Genomic DNA, 20,175 nt, shown 5'->3' on the forward strand with positions numbered 1-20,175 from the left:
CTTTGGGAACACAGAGTCTTAACCACTGGACCACCAGGGAAGTCTTTAGCTTCCCCTAATGTTAACATCTTACATTGCCATGGTACATTCATCGGGACTAAGAAATTAACATTGGTACATTACTATTCATTCCGTGTACTTTTAAACAGATGCTGTCTAATTTGGGGGCACTAATTAGGAGCCCAGATCATTCTCTGGGGGGTGGGGGGGGGGCAAGGAATAGAGACTTTATTTGGAAAGCCAGCAGACTTAAGAAGATGGTGAACTTGTGTCCAAAGAACCATCTTACCCGGTTTTGGCAAGCCCAGGTCATTCAAATGGTGATATTTGATTGAACTGGGATACTTATTTGGGAATGAGCAATAAGTGGGCTTTATAGTTTCAACACTGTACACACAGAACTTACCATGGGTTTTTGGTCAGGTTGACGTAGTCTGACGAGAATTCCATGGCTTCTAGCAGCCCTGGGAAACTGCTGGTTTATTGCTAACAGTAAGTAAAGCTGACCCCTATTGAAACCAGTTTTAAAATATGTGTTTGAATACTCACCTTAACCTTCAAGCCTTTTTTGAGAACATAAAACATCTCTTTTTGGACAAAACCTTCTAACCTGCTGTGTAAATGTGATGTGCTCAGAAACAGGATGCCACAGATGGCAGCACTCTTCGGGACATGACAGTTGACACAGGTGACATTGTAAGGTTCAAGATTTTGAAAAGGGGCCCTTGGAAACATCCCAGATGAGATAGCTCAATGGGAACCGACCAGATAGAATTTATGAGCCTCTGTCCTAAACAGATGTTTTCCAGCTGTGACAAGAAAATGCACCCAAATGCTTCTAATGGACAGATCTCTGCGCGCACACACTCACTCCCTCCCTCCTACAGACGCAGAGCTTTTTAAGAATTGAAAATATCTGGATTGCTTAAAAACATCCATTGCTTAAAATTAAAATTAAAATTTCGGGTGTCAGTCACCGCTGGTCTATCCTTTATTTGAAATACTAGGAACCTTGGAGGTAATTTTGTATTTAACACTTTATTTTTTTAATTTTATTGGAGTATAGTTGATTTACAATGTTGTGTTAGTTTCAGGTGTACAGCAAAGTGAGTCAGTTATACGTACACATGTATCCATTCTTTGTCACGTTCCTTAACCATATAGGTTATTACAGAATAGTGAGTAGGTTTCCCTGTGCTATACAGTAGGTCCTTGTTGGTTATCTGTTTTGCGTATAGTAGTGTGTGTATGTTAATCCCAAGCTCCTAATTTAGTTGATGAGCAAACATAAGGAAAACTCTACCTCTTGTCAGAATAGCCCAGTTTGTCAGCATCTAATCTCCCCATCATCTGTGAGAGTCTTTGAGACTAGTGAATTAATTTCAATTTCCACCAAGTCAATTCTGGGTTACTGCCTGGAAGTTGTTTAGTTAGTAGCTTCCATTTGCACAAAATCTCAAGAACACCAGTAAGTTGGCCTCTGACTTCTTGAGCTTTTGACATCCAGCCACCAGAGGCTGCTCTGAGGTCATTATCCTCCTTTCAGTCTGGGTCCAAATCCCAGTGGGGCCACCTGTAAGGACAGATTTGCCTTCCATTGCTTTGAATTGCCCTCACTCAGCGCAGTTCCCTGGGGGTTCATCTTGTTCTCTTTCGTTTAAGTAAAAGAGAACTGGGCAAGGCTTTCCTACTGGCACTTGCTAATTTTTCATCAGTTTTTTCCTCTGTTACTGTCTCTTCAAAGAAGATTTCTGAAGTTTTTTTTTTTAAACTTTATTCCACAATACATACTTCCACATGGTTTCTATTCTCCCACATTTTACCAACATTGTATAGTTGCTTTCATGCTGTTCCCTCTGTTTTATTTTCTAAATCTCTGTCTTTCTCCTTTAAGTCTTCTTCTTTATCTAACAAAGCAAACCAAAAGTTAAACAAAGGAGTATCTGTAGTTAAGGACGAAGGATTAAAAATGCTTTCGGTGCCTGTAATGTATTTGGTACTTAATCTTGGACAACTGAGCACTGATTTCAATTGTTAATTGAAGAATGAAACTAGTTTCTTCGTGTGAAATTGCTTTCAGTCTTCTTGAGCAAAGGCACGATTGTGGTAGACACCCATCAGCCCATGGAAAGCAACTGGTTTTATGTTATTGTTGCATGCCACCCTAATTAGTATACTTCCATGAGAGTAAGTTACTACATAAAGATGTAAAGTTTTACAGCCCTGACAAATACCAAATTAATAGTTCTGTGGCAGGCAAAGCCATCAGTGTATAGATGATCTGGAGAATTTCAACACTGCAATTCTTTAATTCTAGACTTTTTTTTTGGCAAGATTCCATGTCTGATTGAAAAGGGTGTCATTTAAGTATATGTCTTCTTACACGCGCTTCCTTTTCTATAGATTACAGAAGAAAACCAATTGAACTTGAAGGAAAATGAATACGTATTTTATTAATTTCTATTTTTAGTAACAGATGAAAGTTTCAAGATTTCTTTTGCTCTGAAAAGAAATTCTTGAGGTACCAGGAAGCATTCCTGAATGTTTGGTGCCATTATATTCATGGAAATGTTTGCTGTTTCCCCTCAAGTGTAATCATAATGGTAGAGATCCTCACCTAATAAGTTCATGACTAAAGTAGGATACCTAGGCGCTTATATTTTCAGGGAGAATAATGACAGCCACAATATGCAAATTGGGTCCTATTTCACTAAATGCTTCCACAAAGGTGGAACGCCAGCGGAAGTGCTAGGTTCCTTCTCTGTGGCAGGTTCCGCTTTTTGTCTTGCCTCAACTAAGGAGAGAACCAGAAGTCTTTTGCCGATGAGTAAAGCCTTATTAAGCCATCATGATTTAATGCGGCATACTTTTCTCTCGATTTGCGTGCCTGACAATCGACTTCCTGAATATCACATTTAAAGCTGAGCCGCGGAAGAAAAAGAGACCCAGTGAAATAGCATTAGGCCAGCTTTGTGGGATGCATTCGCGGCCTGTCTGAACAAAGACGAGGGACTTAGGCACAGAAAGTCAGCACGTGGCCCCGGGCCCTGGGCGCCTTGCAAATGCATAGCGTGACTCATCATTAAACGTGCCGAGAACAGACAAATTCCAGGCAAGTGAAACATCCACTTATTCAACTGCAGTTAGGTGGGTCGTGGGATATTTGTCTTACTGGTTTTTCCTTAAGGAACTCCCACGCCATCTCCAGCCCCTCCTGAACACCAGACGTCAAAGGCACAGAGCAGCTGTATTAAGATAAAAGTGTGAACGTTAAAGACAGGCACTTAAATGAGTATAACCCTCAGGCCAGGTAGACTTCACTAAATTGCACAGGCTTTGAAATACCAGCACTCAATTAAAAAAAAAAAAATGTATCCATAGCAACCTCTTTGTCAAGGGAATAGTTACCTGAAAAGATACACACCTTTTCAAAGAAGCAGGGAGAAATAAAACCATATTAGTTAACTGTGGATGATATTACTTGGGTTTAAATTTAATTAGGGGCATGATTCAGGAGGAGAAGGGGCTTTTAAGAAAGTTTTACAACGTATGTGCTGATTTCCAGTACAATGTGTTTTCATGCCTTCTTTATCACCAAAGACTTCTTACATATGGGATTTTTTAATTAAAATGCCATGAAATAACTTCGGGTTTCAGATATTTAAGAAGAAATAGCAGACCCCCTCTTCTTCCTGGCCATAGCATGCCTACCATTTTTTAGAAAGAGCCTTCGTTTAGCATACACGATGGGTATTAGCCTGAGGTTTTTGCTGCGTCTGGATCTTTGGTGGTCATTTCACGGGTATTTGTTACCAGAAAGGACACAAGATCATGTAAAAGTCCACAGTCTTTCTATTGTGAGGTGACCTGACTTAAGTCGTCCTGTTTCCAAGAGGCTCTCTCTGATGGAGTGGCCTTCATTCGGTCGCGTTGTATGACGTAGGCTGCGAGGAAAAGTCAGGAGTGGGCCTTTTTTTTTTTTTTTTTTTTAAATGATAAAAACACCGTTGATCTGACAGCTTGCTCTCCAGGGAAGAGATATTGTGGGTAGCTTTAAAGCCTTAATGCTTCCAAAGTCCTTTTCTACCACCAGTCCCAAAGCAATGTGTCTGGAGCCGGGGCAACGCAGCTTGCCACGGTGGCAGCTGGGAGTTTGACAGTGTTATGAAGAATTGCAACTGTTGATCAGTGAATTGTTACAGTGTTGATGACAGCTCCCGGACCGGGGCGCGAACCCGCGGCCCCTGCATCGGCAGGCGGACTCTCAACCGCTGCGCCACCAGGGAAGCCCAGGAGTGGGGCTTTTGATCATGTCTGATGACAAACTGAGGTATGGTAAAGGGGTGCTGTAGAACTCAGAGCCTGCAAACTTCACCTTTTCCCATCTCTTGGGTAAGGAGTGTCAGGAAGGAAAAACTTTTCCTGTACTCTCTTAGGTTTATTCATTGGGGCCTGCGAATTAAACTAGCCAAAGCCAGATTAACAGGATAAATGGCACACACAGTGTTAACAACATTTACGTGCACTGGAGTTCCCAGAAAAGGAATAAAACTGAAAGAAGCAGTTAGACTCAAGGGCTTATGTACCCTTTTCACAAAGAAAGGAGGGTCTGGGCTTCAAGGAACAATAAAATGTGAGGAAGTGACTAGGAGAGATATGGAGGGACTCAGAGAAGATAAGGGCTATTTTCGTGCAGTCTGTTTCTGCAAACTCATCTTGGTGTTGACACTCTGTCTTCCATGATAAGAGTCACTCTCCTTTCCCTGGTGAAGGGGGTGGGGTGGGAGAGACCTTACTCAAAGGGAAATTTATGCCCTGATTTTAGACAGGTAAGAGGAGGGCGGGGAACTCTGCCTGCATCTCTTGGTTCTCAGTTGCCTTTCAGCGCAAAATAATCCTGATGCCAAAGTGGTATATTTGGGGGTGGCATATTCTGATCTGCTTCAGACGGTAAACACATCAGGCTTGGAGCTTGCAGTAGCCAATGTCATTCAGGCCTGGCTTGGTACGTAGCAGTGCGGTCACGTAAGGCCCCGAGCTTGGTTTAATGATTTGTGGCTGCCTTCCAATAAAACTTTATATATGGACACTGAATATGGATTTCATGTACTTTTCACATGACAGGAAATAGAATTCTTTTGATTTTCTTTTCAACCATTTGAAAATGTTAAAAACCATCCTCAGCTGGTAGACCATCCAATAACAGGTGGTGGGTAGGATTTGGCCCGAGGGCGGGAGTTTGGAGAAGGGGGGCTGATCTAGAGAAGTGGTTCCCAAAGCAGCACCATCGGCCCCACCTGGGAACTAGGCAGAAATGCAAATTTCCAGGCCTGCACCCCAGACTTTGCTGAATCAGAAACTCTGAGGCGGGGCCCTGTAGTTGTGTTTTAACAGTCCCTCGAGGGTGTTCTGGTGCCTGTTTGAATTTGAGAACCACTCATCTAGACAGACCTCTGGTTCCCCACTGCTCATTCTAATTCCCTAGGGGAGCTCTTTAACAATCTCTCCGCCCAAGCCCAGCCCAGATCCATTAAATCAGAGTCTCTGGGGGGTAGGACCCAGTCACCGATATCTTTTTTTTTTTTTTTTTATTGAAGTATAGTTGATTTACAATGTTGTGTTAATTACTGCTGTACAGCAAAGTGACTCAGTTAAACATATATATGCATATATATACATTCTTTTTCTTATATTCTTTTCCATTATGGTTTATCATAGGATACTGAATATAGTTCTCTGTGCTATACAGTAGGACCTTGTTGTTTATCCATTCTCTATATAAAAGCTTACATCTGGGCTTCCCTGGTGGCGCGGTGGTTGGGAGTCCGCCTGCCGATGCACCCCGGTCCGGGAAGATCCCACATGGCCGCGGAGCGGCTGGGCCCGTGAGCCATGGCCGCTGAGCCTGCCACTCCGTCCACCAGGGAAGCCCTAAAGGGAACTTTTTTTAAAATTGAATTATAGTTGCTTTACAATGTTGTGTTAGTTTCAGGTATACAGCAAAGTAGTTCAGGTATATATATTTTTCCAGATTATTTTCCATTATAGGTTATTACACTCCGTCCAACCTCCCACTCCGTCCCTCCTCCACCCCCCTCCCCCTTGGCAACCACCAGTCTGTTCTCTATGTCCCTGATTCTGTTTCTGTTTCTTAGATAGGTTCATTTGTGTTGTATTTTAGATTTACATATAAGTGGTATCCTATGGTACTGGTATGTTCATAGCAGCACTATTCACAATAGCCAAGACAAGGCAACAATCTAAGTGTCCATCGACACATGAGTGGGTGAACAAGAGGTGGTACATATGTACAGTGGAATACTACTCAGCCATAAAACGAGAATGAAATAATGCCATTTGCAGCAACATGGATGCAAATAGAGATGATCATACTAGGTGAAGTAAGCCAGAAAGAGAAAGACAAATACCAGTATCTTTTAAATGTCCTCCAGGTGATTTCAGTGGGCAGACAAGACGACTCATGCTTTCGTTGTACAAGTAAGGACACTGAAGCCCAGAGAGTTTGACTTGCCCGAGATACGCAACAAGAAAAAATAGGTATGGCATAGTCCAGTTAGGCTTTTTTAGATACACGAGCCTTAAAATAGTACATTTGTTGATGGAATATATTTGCCAGCAGCTTCAGGGGTCATGTTGTCTTTTATTAGTAGCACTGATTAATTTAAAAACACATCTGGAAACATGCCCTCAATAAAATGAAAACTGGTTTTAGAAACTATAATTGGAAGAAATAAGGTGCAGAGGTGCAGGACAGGCCCATCTGCAAGCACTTTGGGGCTGAAGCCAGACCTCCAAGATTCAGGGAGAGGACAGAACTCTGAGAGCGTCTGAAGGTCATTGCCTACCCTGGAGCTACTTGCCAGTGTATCTGAGCGATTGTTTCCTAGTCCATATCTGGAGCACACAAGTAAGTCACAGTCTTGAATGTCATTAATGACAGTGAGAAACCAACATTTGCACACTTGTGATGGGTTTTCTGACTCTTAAGGACTCCTGTGCCTTGGGTGTTTCTAAAGGGAACTTTTTTTTTTTTTTTTGCGGTACGCGGGCCCCTCACTGTCGCGGCCTCTCCTGTAGCGGAGCACAGGCTCCAGACGCGCAGGCTCAGCGGCCATGGCTCACGGGCCCAGCCGCTCCACGGCATGTGGGATCTTCCCGGACCGGGACACGAACCCATGTCCCCTGCATCGGCAGGCGGACTCTCAACCAGTGCACCACCAAGGAAGCCCTAAAGGGAACTTTTTTTTTAATTGAATTATAGTTGCTTTACAACGTTGTGTTAGTTTCAGGTATACAGCAAAGTAATTCAGATATATATATTTTTCCAGATTATTTTCCATTATAGGTTATTACAAGATATTGAATAGTGTTCCCTGTGTTATACACTAAATCCTTGTTGCTTATCTAGTTTTTATATAGTAGTGTGTATCTGTTAATCCCATACTCCTAATTTATCCCTCCCCTCCCTTTCCCCTTAGGTAACCATAAGTTCGTTTTCTATGTCTGTGAGTCTGTTTCTGTTTTGTATATGGGTTCATTTGTATTATTTTTTAGATTCCACATATAAGTAATATCATATCATATTTGTTTTTCTCTGTCTGCCTTACATCACTTAGGATGATAATCTCTAGGTCCATCCATGTTGCTGCAAATGGGATTGTTTCATTCTTTTTTATGGCTGAGTAGTATTCCACTGTATATATATGTACCACCTCTTGTTCATCCATTCGTCTGTCGATGGGCACTTAGGTTGATTCCATGTCTTCACTATTGTAAGTAGTGCTGCTGTGAACACTGGGGTGCATGTATCTTTTTGAATTAGAGTTTTTGTCTTTTCTGGATGTATGGCCAGGGGTGGGATCACTGGATCATATGGTAGCTCTATTTTTAGGTTTTTGAGGAACCTCCATATCGTTTTCCATAGTGGCTGCCCCAATTTACATTCCCACCAACAGTGTAGGAGGGCTTTAAAGGGAACTTTCAAATGATGAATGCTTTGTTCTGATTTTCTCAGCAAAGCCTTCAGCATATCTGTGCATTCCGTGGACAGAAGAACACAGGCTGTGTACCCAAAATACCACTGGAGACAGTGAGGCCCGGTAGAAACCAAGCCACATGATGATTCCAAGTGGAGTCGTACAAACTGACCGTTGGGTGTTTTCATTGTTTCGGTAGTCACCTCATCGTAATACAAGCCACGATTTGTGGGCGATTACTGTGTGCTGCATTCTCATAGTTCTGTGATTAAGAGCAGGTTTTCAGGGGCTAGTCAGCCTGAGTATATAAACCAGGACCTGTGGCCTCTTAGCTTTGTGACCTTGGTGAGACACTTTGCCTCTCTGTGCCTCAGTTTTCTCTCAGAAAGTGGGGATGGTGACACGAGTGCCTACTCTCCTCGGGGCAAAGGAGAATTCAGCGTGCTCACAAGCACTTGGCATCTAGTAAACACTCAGTAAAAGTTAAATAACATTAACTGTAAACAAATCGCCTCATTCAAATCACAATAACTTTGAGGGAGAATAAGCAGATGGGCCATATTCACAGTTACTAGGTGTCAGAGTTGATATTTGGACTGAGGCTGTTTTCAGAATCAGTGCTGTTAGCCAGTGTGCTATACTGTGTTGATTGGGATTAATAAACCAAGTACTTATGGGCAGTGGTTTTTTCCATGTGTAGCATAACCATTTTGGCTTGCTTCATATATCCCTGGACCTGCTTTCTTTCTGGACCATCTTCCGCTGCCTCCAGACTCCCCCTCTCACAGGAGACTGAGGCAGAGAGGCGGCCCCTCCTTCCAACAGCTCCCCTGACTGCGTTCCCATCTCAGTCAATGGGGACTTCATTTTTCCAGCAGTTCCAGCAAAGAACTTGGAAGTTATCCTAGTCTCCTCTGTTTATCTGATACATTCACTCTGTCTGCAGATCACACTGGCTCTATCTTTACAGTCACCATCCAGAATCTAGCCAGGTCTCCCCACCCTCACCGTTATACCTTCCACCACCATCGCTTACCTGGGTGACCACAAGAGCCTCGTCAGCGACTTTCCTTGTGTCTAACAGGCTGCTGTCCTCCCAGCAGTCACACTGAACTCTAAAAAGTCACTCCTCGGCTCCAAATCGTCCACGCCTCCCCGTCTTGCTCCACGGGAAACCCAAAGCTCTTCCCGTGATCTGCTAGACCCGACACTGCCCCCCAACACACACACACACACACACACACACACACATTCAGACACATTCCTGAGACCCCAGCTCCTACTGCTGTCACCCTTACTTTGCCCTGACCTCAGAGCTTCTGTAGTTGCTGTTCCCTCTGCCTGGATGACTCTGCCCCATCCATCGTCAAGGCTGAAAGTCATGCTTCCTCTCACTTCCTTAGAACTTTTTTTTTTTTTTATATAGTGAAAACTTTTCTATTTAGAATTAGTCAGCTGGACTCAGTTTAGATGACCCCAATGTTGTTGGCAACATCCAAAGCGTCATAGTCAGGAGCCAGTCGAACATATGCCTCTTCTCTCCGTCAGGCCTGATCGGGGCGTTGACCTTTGCCACGTCAGTGTCATAGAGCTTCCTCCCAGCCGGTTTAATTTGGTGCCTGTTGGCCTTGACATCCACATTGAACACCGGTGTGTTGCTGTCTTCTGTTTTCTTCATGGCTGTCTCGGTGGTGAGGGGGAACTTGATGATGGCATAGCGGTCAAGCTTGTTTCTCCTAGCGGCGCTCTTCCAAGGATATTTGGGCTGCCTCCTGAGCCGCAGTGTTCTGGGCCGTCGGAAGGTGGGTGACGTCCGGATCTTCTTTTTTGTGTGGCTGTGTATGCCTTTCAACGCTGCTTTCTTGGCCTTCAAAGCCTTTGCTTTGGCTTCGGCTTTGGGAGGGGCAGGGACTTGCTTGTCCGCCTTCGGCGCCATCTTCATGAAAAGGGTTTTTTTCTTTCCTTAGAACTTTGCTCAAATATCACCCTATAAAATATCAACTTCCCAACCCCACCAGTACTCCCTGCCCTTTTACCCCTATCACCACCAGACCCACTTTACATTTATTTGTTAACTGATCTCTGTCTCCCCTCACTGACAGGCATGCTCAGGCAGCCTTTAGCCTGTCTGCACCTGTCTGCCTGCCCCTCCACCGCCTGGAACACCGCCTGGCACATAGTAGGCACTCAGTAAATAGTTGCTGGCTGAGTGATTGGCCGTTTGAGCATAAGGAAGGCGTACCAGTGCATGTTTTGTTAGCACAAGGTTAATGCGTGCAAGCCCTCAGCCTCTTTTTCTTTTTTTTTTTTTTAACGTCTTTATTGGAGTATAATTGCTTTACAATGGTGTGTTAGTTTCTGCTTTATCTTTTTCTTATAGGAGGCGCTTGTCCTTACACTTGAGATCTTTGGATGCCCCGAGAGTGATGAAAATCAATTCACAGAGATCTACAGATACTATGTGTTGCTAATGAAATCAATGGTTAAAGCATTAATGTACAGATTAGCTTTGAGGGAGGGAAAAAAAAAAAACCAAAACACTTCATGGACTGCATTCCTAACTGTGGAAATGAATCACAGGAATGTATTCCATTGGGAAATCCATTGGGGACTTTTGAATGGAGAAGGGAAACCTCATTCACAGTCCTAAAGAAGCAGCCCTAAAATCCACATCCTGCCCTTCATGGCACAAACAGCGACATTTTTTTCAATGAGGAATCTCCTATCAATAGACATATATATATTTTTTACCCCCTAACTACAAATGATCAGGTGGACACAGTCTAAATTTAGAGAACCATTCAAGGTAAATACAAATCATGAAAGTGCTTCAGTTTGTTTTCACGTGTGATGGTAAGCTCCTAGCTTATCTCGAAGGCACAGTGTGATGCTTTGGGAGGTGGGTCTGGACTAGGTGGCAGCATCGTGCTGGAAAGATCACCGGTTTTGGCGTCAGAGAGATGTGTTCCAGTTTCCCATATAGAAACCATAAGCTGGCTGCACCTTCAAGAGGACCTGATGCATCACTGGACCATGACAGATACGGGACCCTTTCGTTTCCTCCCTTTTTACTCAGCATAAATACCTCCTGGTGGGTTTTATTGGATGAAATAGCATGTCTCTCTAGTGCACGTATCCACTTTTTAATTTAAGGTTTAACTAAGACCTCTTCGTGTGTGGTGTATCAGCTTGTTTTAAGTTCCTTTAGTTGGGTTAGATTAGTTTGCCCAGTCGAAGGTAAGTATCACCAATTGCTTAGTTTCTAAAGATGACCGTAACAGAATGATCTCTTCCCCACATAGATATAGTTTAGGAGAAATATCAGTATGTCTCTCTTTCTTTTTTTAAATTCTTTTTATTTTATTTACTTTTGGCTGCGTCGGGTCTTCATTGCTGCGCACGGTCTTTCTCTAGTTGCGGCGAGCTGGGGCCACTCTCCGTTGTGGTGCGCGGGCCTCTCATTGCGGTGGCTTCTCTTGTTGTGGAGCACGGGCTCTAGCCGCGCGGGCTTCAGTAGTTGTGGCGCACAGGCTCAGTAGTTGTGGCTCATGGGCTCTAGAGCGCAGGCTCAGGAGTTGCGGCGCACGGGCTTAGTGTCTCCGCGGCATGTGGGATCTTCCCGGATCAGGGCTCGAACCTGTGTCCCCTGCATCGGCAAGCGGATTCTTCACCACGGCGCCACCAGGGAAGCCCCTCAGTAGGTCTTTTCGATACAGCATCGATAATGCTACGAATAAGAGCACAGTTATCTTGTTCATTGTATGATGTTTCTTGAATCGCTCCCATTAAGATGATTTCAAATAGCGACACTTTATAAAATAGGCAATATAAGTCCTTCCTTTTGTAAATTAGTAAGTTAAAGGAGAAGTACAATGAAGCCTCGTTTGAATGCAGTTTCTCAGACGTTTAGAACTCTTTAATAAATACGGAGAAAGCTAAGGCACCTCGTGTTCACCGTCAGCTTTTGTTTCCTTACCGCAACTCAATATGTTTAGCTTGCATCAGGGGACTAGTATAGGAAAGCCTACCTCAGTACGTGTGACTGTTCATAGTGGTTTCCAGCAGAGGAAAAGCTCATGAAGAGCTGTCTAGTCATAAGGAAATAAATAAGGCCAAATATTATTTCCTTGGCTTTAAAAAAAAAAGAGTAAAACATACCCCTGATCTGTGTCTAGCAAAGGAAAGAGACATGTAAACCATGATCCTTAAGTAGTTTTTATCTTTACCATCTTAAAGCCATCTGAAAGCCATAAGTATTGATATTACATGTGAAGTGGGAGAGGGTTTTCATCAATCAGCAAAAAATACAGCAATTTCAGCGATCATTCTGTGCGTCTGAGAAGTGCCAATCTAAAGGATAAAGTATTGTCTTTTTACAGGCAAGGAGCTCAAGTCCTGTTCAAAGCTTCTTTTGATTAAAATTTCTGCTCACCTTCTGTCCATGTAATTATCAATGAACCAGCCTGATTTGCTTGTTTCTAACATATACAAACTGAGCTCTGATTCACAAAAGTTAATTCTTTTTCATCTTTAAGTCTAATTTAAAAATCAGCTTCGGGCATTAAAATGTTAAAGGTTTGAGAGACTAATCCTTTTCATATATGATAAAAGTAAGAAATCATTTTCATATATAAGAAAAGGCAGAGCGATAAAAGAATAAGGATGGGGCTTCCCTGGTGGCGCAGTGGTTGAGAGTCCGCCTGCCGATGCGGGGGACACGGGTTCGTGCCCCGGTCCGGGAAGATCCCACATGCCGCGGAGCGGCTGGGCCCGTGAGCCGTGGCCGCTGAGCCTGCGCGTCCGGAGCCTGTGCTCCGCGACGGGAGAGGCCGCAACGGTGAGAGGCCCGCGTACCGCAAAAAAAAACTAACACAGTATTGTGAAGCAATTATAGTCAAAAAAAAAAAAAAAAAAAAAAAAAAAAAGAATAAGGATGAAGAGTAAAATGGTAATAATATGAAAAACAGTAATCAGCTATTCCTAGCCATACTTAAGCCCCCCGCCCCCAACAAAAAGGATTTAAATCAAGAATGATTCCAATTAGGAGTAAGAAGAAAATGGGGTTCTTGATTAGTTCATTGAATTATTAAGACATCTGGGTTGTAGAATCTTCATTCCTGGAGATCTAGAAGGTTTGTTGAAAACAGTTTGGATCAGGACTCATATATGTGTTACTCGCTACACATGGCAAATCAGTCATAAACTCTGAGTATGTTAAATCTGTGGTGGGAGAGAGAAGAAATGCCAGTCAGATCATATGTGCATGAGGTGGTGACATTGCACCTGGGGTTCAGAATGGGCCATCAGGCGTGTAACTTCTCTAAAGCTTCACTCTGACTCTTTGGTCAACTGTGGGCTAGATAATCATAAAATATTGCTAGTTTACAGGAAGTGAATTTGAGGACAGGAAATTGAGTTAATAACCAGCGAATATCTTTTCGTTTCTTTTTAATTAGTTTAATTTTTTAAAATTTATTTTATTTATTTTTGTCTGCGTTGGGTATTCGTTGCCGCATGCGGGCTTTCTCTAGTTGAGGCGAGCGGAGGCTGCTCTTTGTTGCGGTGCATGGGCTTCTCATTGCTGTGGCTTCTCTTGTCGCGGAGCACGGGCTCTAGGCGTGTGGGCTTCAGTAGTTGTATCACACGGGCTCAGTAGTTGTGGCTCACAGGCTCTAGAGCCCAGGCTCAGTAGCTGTGGTGCACGGGCTAAGTTGCTCCGCGGTATGTGGGATCTTCCCAGACCAGGGCTCGAACCCGTGTCCCCTGCATTGGCAGGTGGATTCTCAACCACTGCGCCACCGGGGAAGCCCCTACTTTAATTTTTATCAAAGTAATACATGTTCAAAGTACAGATATACTAAAGACATGTAATGAGAAATAGCTGTTCCTACCCCCTCCCACTCCATTCTAGGAGTAATCACTTTCAACTTGTAAAATTTCCTCTGGTATGTACTTTCATATTTTCCATAATGTGCTTTTACTACTATTTCTCGGTTTATGAACTTTAGACATTATCTTTAACATCCTCCATATATCAAAAAGGAATTACCTCTCTTACACATCCCCACCCCACTTCCTCTTAATATAATCATTTCAGTTAGGAATCGTGTTCATCTAGTAACACAAATTCCAAAACATTAGCTCAAACAAATTAGCAGTTTATTTTTCTCACAAAACTTGAAGTTAAGGGCTCATTAGGAGACTCCAAGATGTCATCAGCAGTCTAAGATCCTTCTACCTTTCCTGCTTTCCAGGTTTACCATGTATTGCATCCTCATGGCGACAGAATTGTCCCACTACATCAGGCATTGCAATCGTATTCCTGGTGAGGAAGTCTGGGAAGGGCAAGGGGCATACAGTCTGTGTCTCCTTTAAAGGGCTGTCCCAGAAGCCTTACACAGCAGCTTCTATTAAAATTCCATAGGTCATAATAGTTTCACATGACCACCCATACCTGCAAGGGAGGCTGGGAAATGTTCTTCAGCTGAACACATTTCTGCCCCCAAATAAACACCCGTAGTCTCTGCCACAGTAGCGTGCTATGCTATGCTTCCTTTTTTGTGCATTCTTTTGTTTTTCCTGGAGTTAATAATGGCCTCACCTTTTGCTTATATTTATGTATATCTGTTCATTCTCAAATGTGATCTATCAGTATCATTTTGTTCCCTGGTGACCTACCTCCAGGAATCCTCCATCCTCCTGGTACAATTTAGCCTCCGGCCTTTCTCAGACTGCTGCATCCATCCTCTTGGACTTTATTGTCTTTGTGTTTCTCTGTTTTCTGAGTCCCATTGTCTTATCTTTCTTGGTTAATTCCCTCCTTTTGCTAAAACACATCTTTGAGTGGATTCCAATGAAAGAATACATGGGATGCAAAAATGTTGAGTCTTTGTATGAAAATAACTGCATTTTATCCTGGTATTTGATAAATCGTATGACTTGGTATACAATTATCAGTTAGAGATCTTTCTTTTTTTCTTTCTTTCTTTTTTTTTTTTTTGCGGTTCGCGGGCCTCTCACTGTTGTGGCCTCTCCCGTTGCGGAGCACAGGCTCCGGACGCACAGGCTCAGCGGCCGTGGCTCACGGGCCCAGCCGCTCCGCAGCATGTGGGATCTTCCCAGACCGGGGCACGAACCCGTGTCCCCTGCATCGGCAGGCGGATTCTCAACCACTGCGCCACCAGGGAAGCCCGAGATCATGTTTTACCTCAAAACTTTATAGCTCCTACCTTCTAGTGTTGCAGTTGATAAGTGTATAATAAATCTATTAGCAAAGTTTCATTATTTAGAAAGAAGAGAACCTTCTACTAGTGGAGGTTTTAAAATTATTATTATTACTATTATTCACAGCAATTCAGTGAACATTTTTTATTGACTGATTGATCACATCCTCTGTGCTACTTGTTAGAAGGGACATACAGCAGTCCCTTGGCTAGGCTATAGTACAGTTATTCAATCAAACTCCAATCTAGGTGTTGCTGTGAAGGTATTCTGTAGATGTGGTTAACATCCATAATCGGTTGACTTTAAGTAAAGGAGATTATCTTTGATAGCGTTGGTGGGTTTGTCCATTCAGCTGAAGAGCAAAACTGAGGTTTCCTCCCTGAGGAAGAAGAAATTTTGCCTGCTAACTATAGAATGAGCTCCTATCCACCTGCCCTATGGATGTCAGACGTACCAGTACTCATAATCACATAAGTCAAGTTCTTGTAATACATTTCAATATATATGTTAAATATGCCATCGGTTCTGATTCTCTAAAGAACCCAGACTGATAAAGGTCTCAATGACCTCAGAATCTAGAAAAGTGGTTAATAAGAGAAGTAAAAGATAAATTATTATAATAATTTTTCTCTTATAAATTTAAATGTGAGATTATAGTAAAGAAAAGTAGATGATTCAGAAATTGAAGAATTACTCTTGAGAAGTAAGATATTATTAAGTTGACATGAAGCAGAAGGTTCAATTGGGTGTGTAGAGAATTTTTGGAAGTAGGGGAATTACACAAAAGCCTTTGCTAAATTCATGCATAAACCTTTATCAGATCATTAAGAGGAAAATAATGAAGGATTGCCATAGTTAATCAACAAAAACTAAACAATGTCAAAATATTTCACCTCTAAAAGCATAGAATCATTAAATGGTAAGTTATAGTTAAAATTTAAGATATCATGATTGTTTTAACTCCTTAATTTTCACGTGATGAAATGTCAAGCTCAATTTTTTTAAAATTGAGCCCTGATGACTAGTCAGCCCTGTCCTGTCTGAAAGTCTGCCCTTTAGGATATATTCTCCTAAAAGTTTCCGCATGGTGTGTCTATTTGTTCTGTTTCTGTATCCACAGATTTCTTCCCTTCTTTCCAGAGTCTGTCATCCAAATTCATACAGTAAGCAATAGTTGCAAAAAACTTCCCCATATATGATTTCATTTGTCTTAGTCCATTTGAGCTGCTGTAACAAAGTACCATAGACTGGGTGGCTTATAAACAACAGAAATATATTTCTCACAGTTCTAGAGGCCAGGGGTTCCAAGATCAAGGTTCTGACAGATTCTGGGTGTGGTGAAAGCCTCCTTCCTGCTGCAGACGGCCATCCTCTTTCTGTGTCCTCAGGTAGCAGGAGGGGCAAGAGAGCTCTCTGGGGTCTCTTTTACAAGAGCACTAATCCCATGCATGGGGGCTCCACCCTCATGACCTGATCACCTCCCAAAGATACCACCTTCTAATACCATCATATTGGGGGTTAGGATTGCAACATATGAATTTGGGGAGGGACGTGAATATTCAGTCCCTAATTTGCCCAGCTGTCCCCTGACAAACCTTGGGCTTAGAGATGTCATTTGGTTTACGTGACATCTATCAGCCAGTTTTGTGGCCACATTAACATCACAAATGGACTCCTAATCGTATTTGCAACCCATGCTTGTAGTATGCCACATTGCTTTGGTTAACCAACGGAAAGAAACTCACTGAATGAGTACTTGTACTCAGTGAGTAGGAACTTGTTTCTTTTTTATGACATCCTATAAGAACTATAGGTGGGATTTTCTTTCTTTTCTTTTTGTTTTTCCTAAGTAGGGACTCATGTCCTTGTCCACTTAAATCACCTACACTAATCACCTCAAATTTTCCATGGCTGCCATAAGTATAAAACAACTGGATTTCTGGAACTCCTGAGGGAGAATAAAATGTCTTTTCATAGCCCCTCAAGACTGTGCCCTTGCACATTTTCCAGGTGGCTGAGTAGGCAACATCAGCTTGGTTTTCACTGACTTTTGATGATGTGTCCTGATACATATTTCAGTAAACTCTAGGAAGTTACTAATAGTCAACCATTTTTTATGTACACATAATCCCATATGCTTTGACCTAACAGAACACTGAAAGAGGTAGCACAGGTACTGTTAATTGTCCTCTCAGGTGTCATCCCAGTGTCCACCCACGTCCAGTAGGGCCTGTCCAAGACCACTGGCCCAGGAACCCATGTTATGTTTGCTGTGGAGGTCTGTTTGCAGCCAAACCTGCACTTAGCTACACAGGATCATCACCTCGGCTGCTGTCTTAAGAAAGATTTGCCAAGACTACCACATCCCTTCAGCTGCCATTTGCAAATGCTGTTAATCACAGCCCAGGGAACAGAACATCCGAACCTTTGGTGAAGCACGTTTCTTTGCTTGCTTCAGTTTACTTGCTTACGCTGTTTCCAGTAAGTGGATCTAATCCTCCCTTAACGGACAACCCCTAAAGGGCCGTTTATTGAATTAGAAATGTTGAAAAACTATGGTTATTTGTAAATGAAAAAGTAGACTTCATTTATTTATGTTGTTCCCTTTTCTTAAGAGTTTTTTAAAAAATTATTAATTAATTAATTTTTGGCTGTGTTGGGTCTTCGCTGCTGTGCATGGGCTTTCTCTAGTTGCGGCGAGCGGGGGCTACTCTTTTGTTGCTGTGCGCAGGCTTCTTATTGCGGTGGCTTGTCTCGTTGCAGAGCATGGGCTCTAGGCACACGGGCTTCAGTAGTTGTGGCTCACGGGCTCTAGAGCGCAGGCTTAGTAGTGGTGGTGCACGGGCTTAGTTGCTCCGTGGCATGTGGGATCTTCCCAGACCAGGGCTCGAACCCATATCCCCTGCATTAGCAGGCGGATTCTTAACCACTGTGCCACCAGGGAAGCCCCTTCTTAAGAGTTTTAGGAATCATTTCTGGAGACAGCATATTTTACAACAAAAAGCAGAGTAATTCTCATCCCAAACACATAAGTTTAATTCCTAGTACAGCAATTGATAACTCTCAGACCTTGGGTTCTTTGCCTCAACGATCCTGTGTGTTCATGCTTAGCCTGATAGTGGTGACGTCTGTGTTTTGGTATTTTGGTGCAGATGAAATGGTGCATATTTGTAAAGTGCCTGGCAAAATGCTTGGCTTATACTCATATGTAGTAGATATGAGCAGATACTCATAAGTAGTGTTTGTTAATAACCCCACCGTAGGCATTCATGTTCTTATGCATAATGAGAAGATAGGAGAGAGAACCATCAATCCATCACTGTATCTCTTACCAGTGGAACTGCCCTTTCATGCACCTCCCAGAGATTATCATATACGTATTCCTCCTAGAGATCTTGTCATCTATAGCTGATAAGATGTCTATTATGTAGATGCAGAAGTGTGTGATGCCTTCATATGAAAACGTAGAAAATAGACTGTCTCACAAATACGTCCATGAAGGTAAGGTTCTGTTGTAGGAGGCTGGTCTCTTCTCTTGCACTCTGACCTTGGATGTGGGAGTGTTAGGATAAAGATGGCATTATGCTTATTGTTGTCATAAGTACAGAATAGATATTAAATTATGGTAAAAATGTAACTTTAATAGTTTCATTTCCCAAGAGATTCTTTTTCCTTCCATAACATGGCATTGGCCGCAGTCACATTGGTGTCCCTTTCTCAGGGAAGCATTTCGTTCTCTTTCCACACACGTTTGTTGACTACCTCCTGCGCTGTGGGCGCGTGGGTACGATGAAGGTGGCTGGGTTACAAAGATGAATAGGATACCATTCTTGCCCTCGAGAGTTTTATAGTTTGCTAAGAGAGACAAATTGAAGAATAGAAGGTTACGGTGCAACTTAGACGTGAAACAACAGAGATGTATCACGGTTTGCTCAAGCTGTTGCTTACCATCTCCTGGCTCAGCACAGCTCTTCCCACCTCTGTGTTTAGGGTCCTTACTGCGGGAAACAAGGGACTGTTAACACTATGGAAATTGGCAAAGGCTACAACAAATCTTGGCTTTTTTTTTTTTGAGAGCTGGTTGTGAAACATTTACCAGCACATCACTCAGTGTCTATAAACTGTAGAGAGGAGAGAAGGGATTACTTTGTCTTGGGGCGTTTGGGGAAGCCACAAAAGAGTGGTGACAGTTTGACCTTGTAGGATGGGGTGGGAACGGGCCAAAGGAGAAGAAAGATGGATGAAACTTTGACAGGGCACAGAGATTGCAGGAGGAAATCCCAGCTCATATTTGCCTTGGAGGTGATGACAGCTGAAGGCAAATGCAGTCGTGAGAAGCTTCTGTTGAAGGTGATAAATAGATATGCCTTGGGATTTAACTCCAGTGATAGTTAATGGCAGCAGCCCTGGGTAGTTTCCTGTGTCCTGGGGCTGAGGGCATACCTAGGGCAGGAATAGGTACAGTATTTCTTGAAGTGAAATCAGCGTCATCTGGCACTGGGATAAAATGCAGATTCCCAGGCTCCTCCTCAGACTTACTGATCAGATTCCCTTGGAGTAAGAGGCCCAGGGACTGGTATTTTTCACAATGTCCTCAGAGGTTTCTTTGCACAGTTAAGTCTGAGAACCAGTATTTCAAAGGCGGGTACATCAGTGGTTCTCAATTGGGTATGATTTTGCCCTTGGTGTTGTCTGGAGACATTATGGATTGTCATGACTGTGGAAGGGCTCCTGGCATCTGGTGGGCTGAGGCCAGGGATGCTGCTAAACACCCCACAGTGCACAGCACAGTGCCCACCACAGAGAATGATCTCACCCCAAATGTCAGTAGTGCTGAGGTTGCGAAACCCTGGTCTAGGTCATAATCAAGGGCTCTGTAGTAAATACAAAAGGAGGACTGAAGTCAGCTTGTGTCACTAGGTGGTCCCTTAACTTGCTAAGGTAGCAGGGGGGG

General features: G+C 43.0%; 1 pseudogene; it reads right to left on the reverse strand.

Annotated features, from left to right (window-relative positions):
* Window positions 1–9,463: 9,463 nt before the first annotated feature.
* Window positions 9,464–9,939, reverse strand: LOC103086075 (60S ribosomal protein L23a pseudogene; annotated as a pseudogene).
* Window positions 9,940–20,175: the final 10,236 nt, after the last annotated feature.

This window comes from Lipotes vexillifer, unplaced genomic scaffold, assembly GCF_000442215.2.
Source record: "Lipotes vexillifer unplaced genomic scaffold, Lipotes_vexillifer_v1.1 scaffold431, whole genome shotgun sequence".
Classification (NCBI taxonomy): Eukaryota; Metazoa; Chordata; class Mammalia; order Artiodactyla; family Lipotidae; genus Lipotes; species Lipotes vexillifer.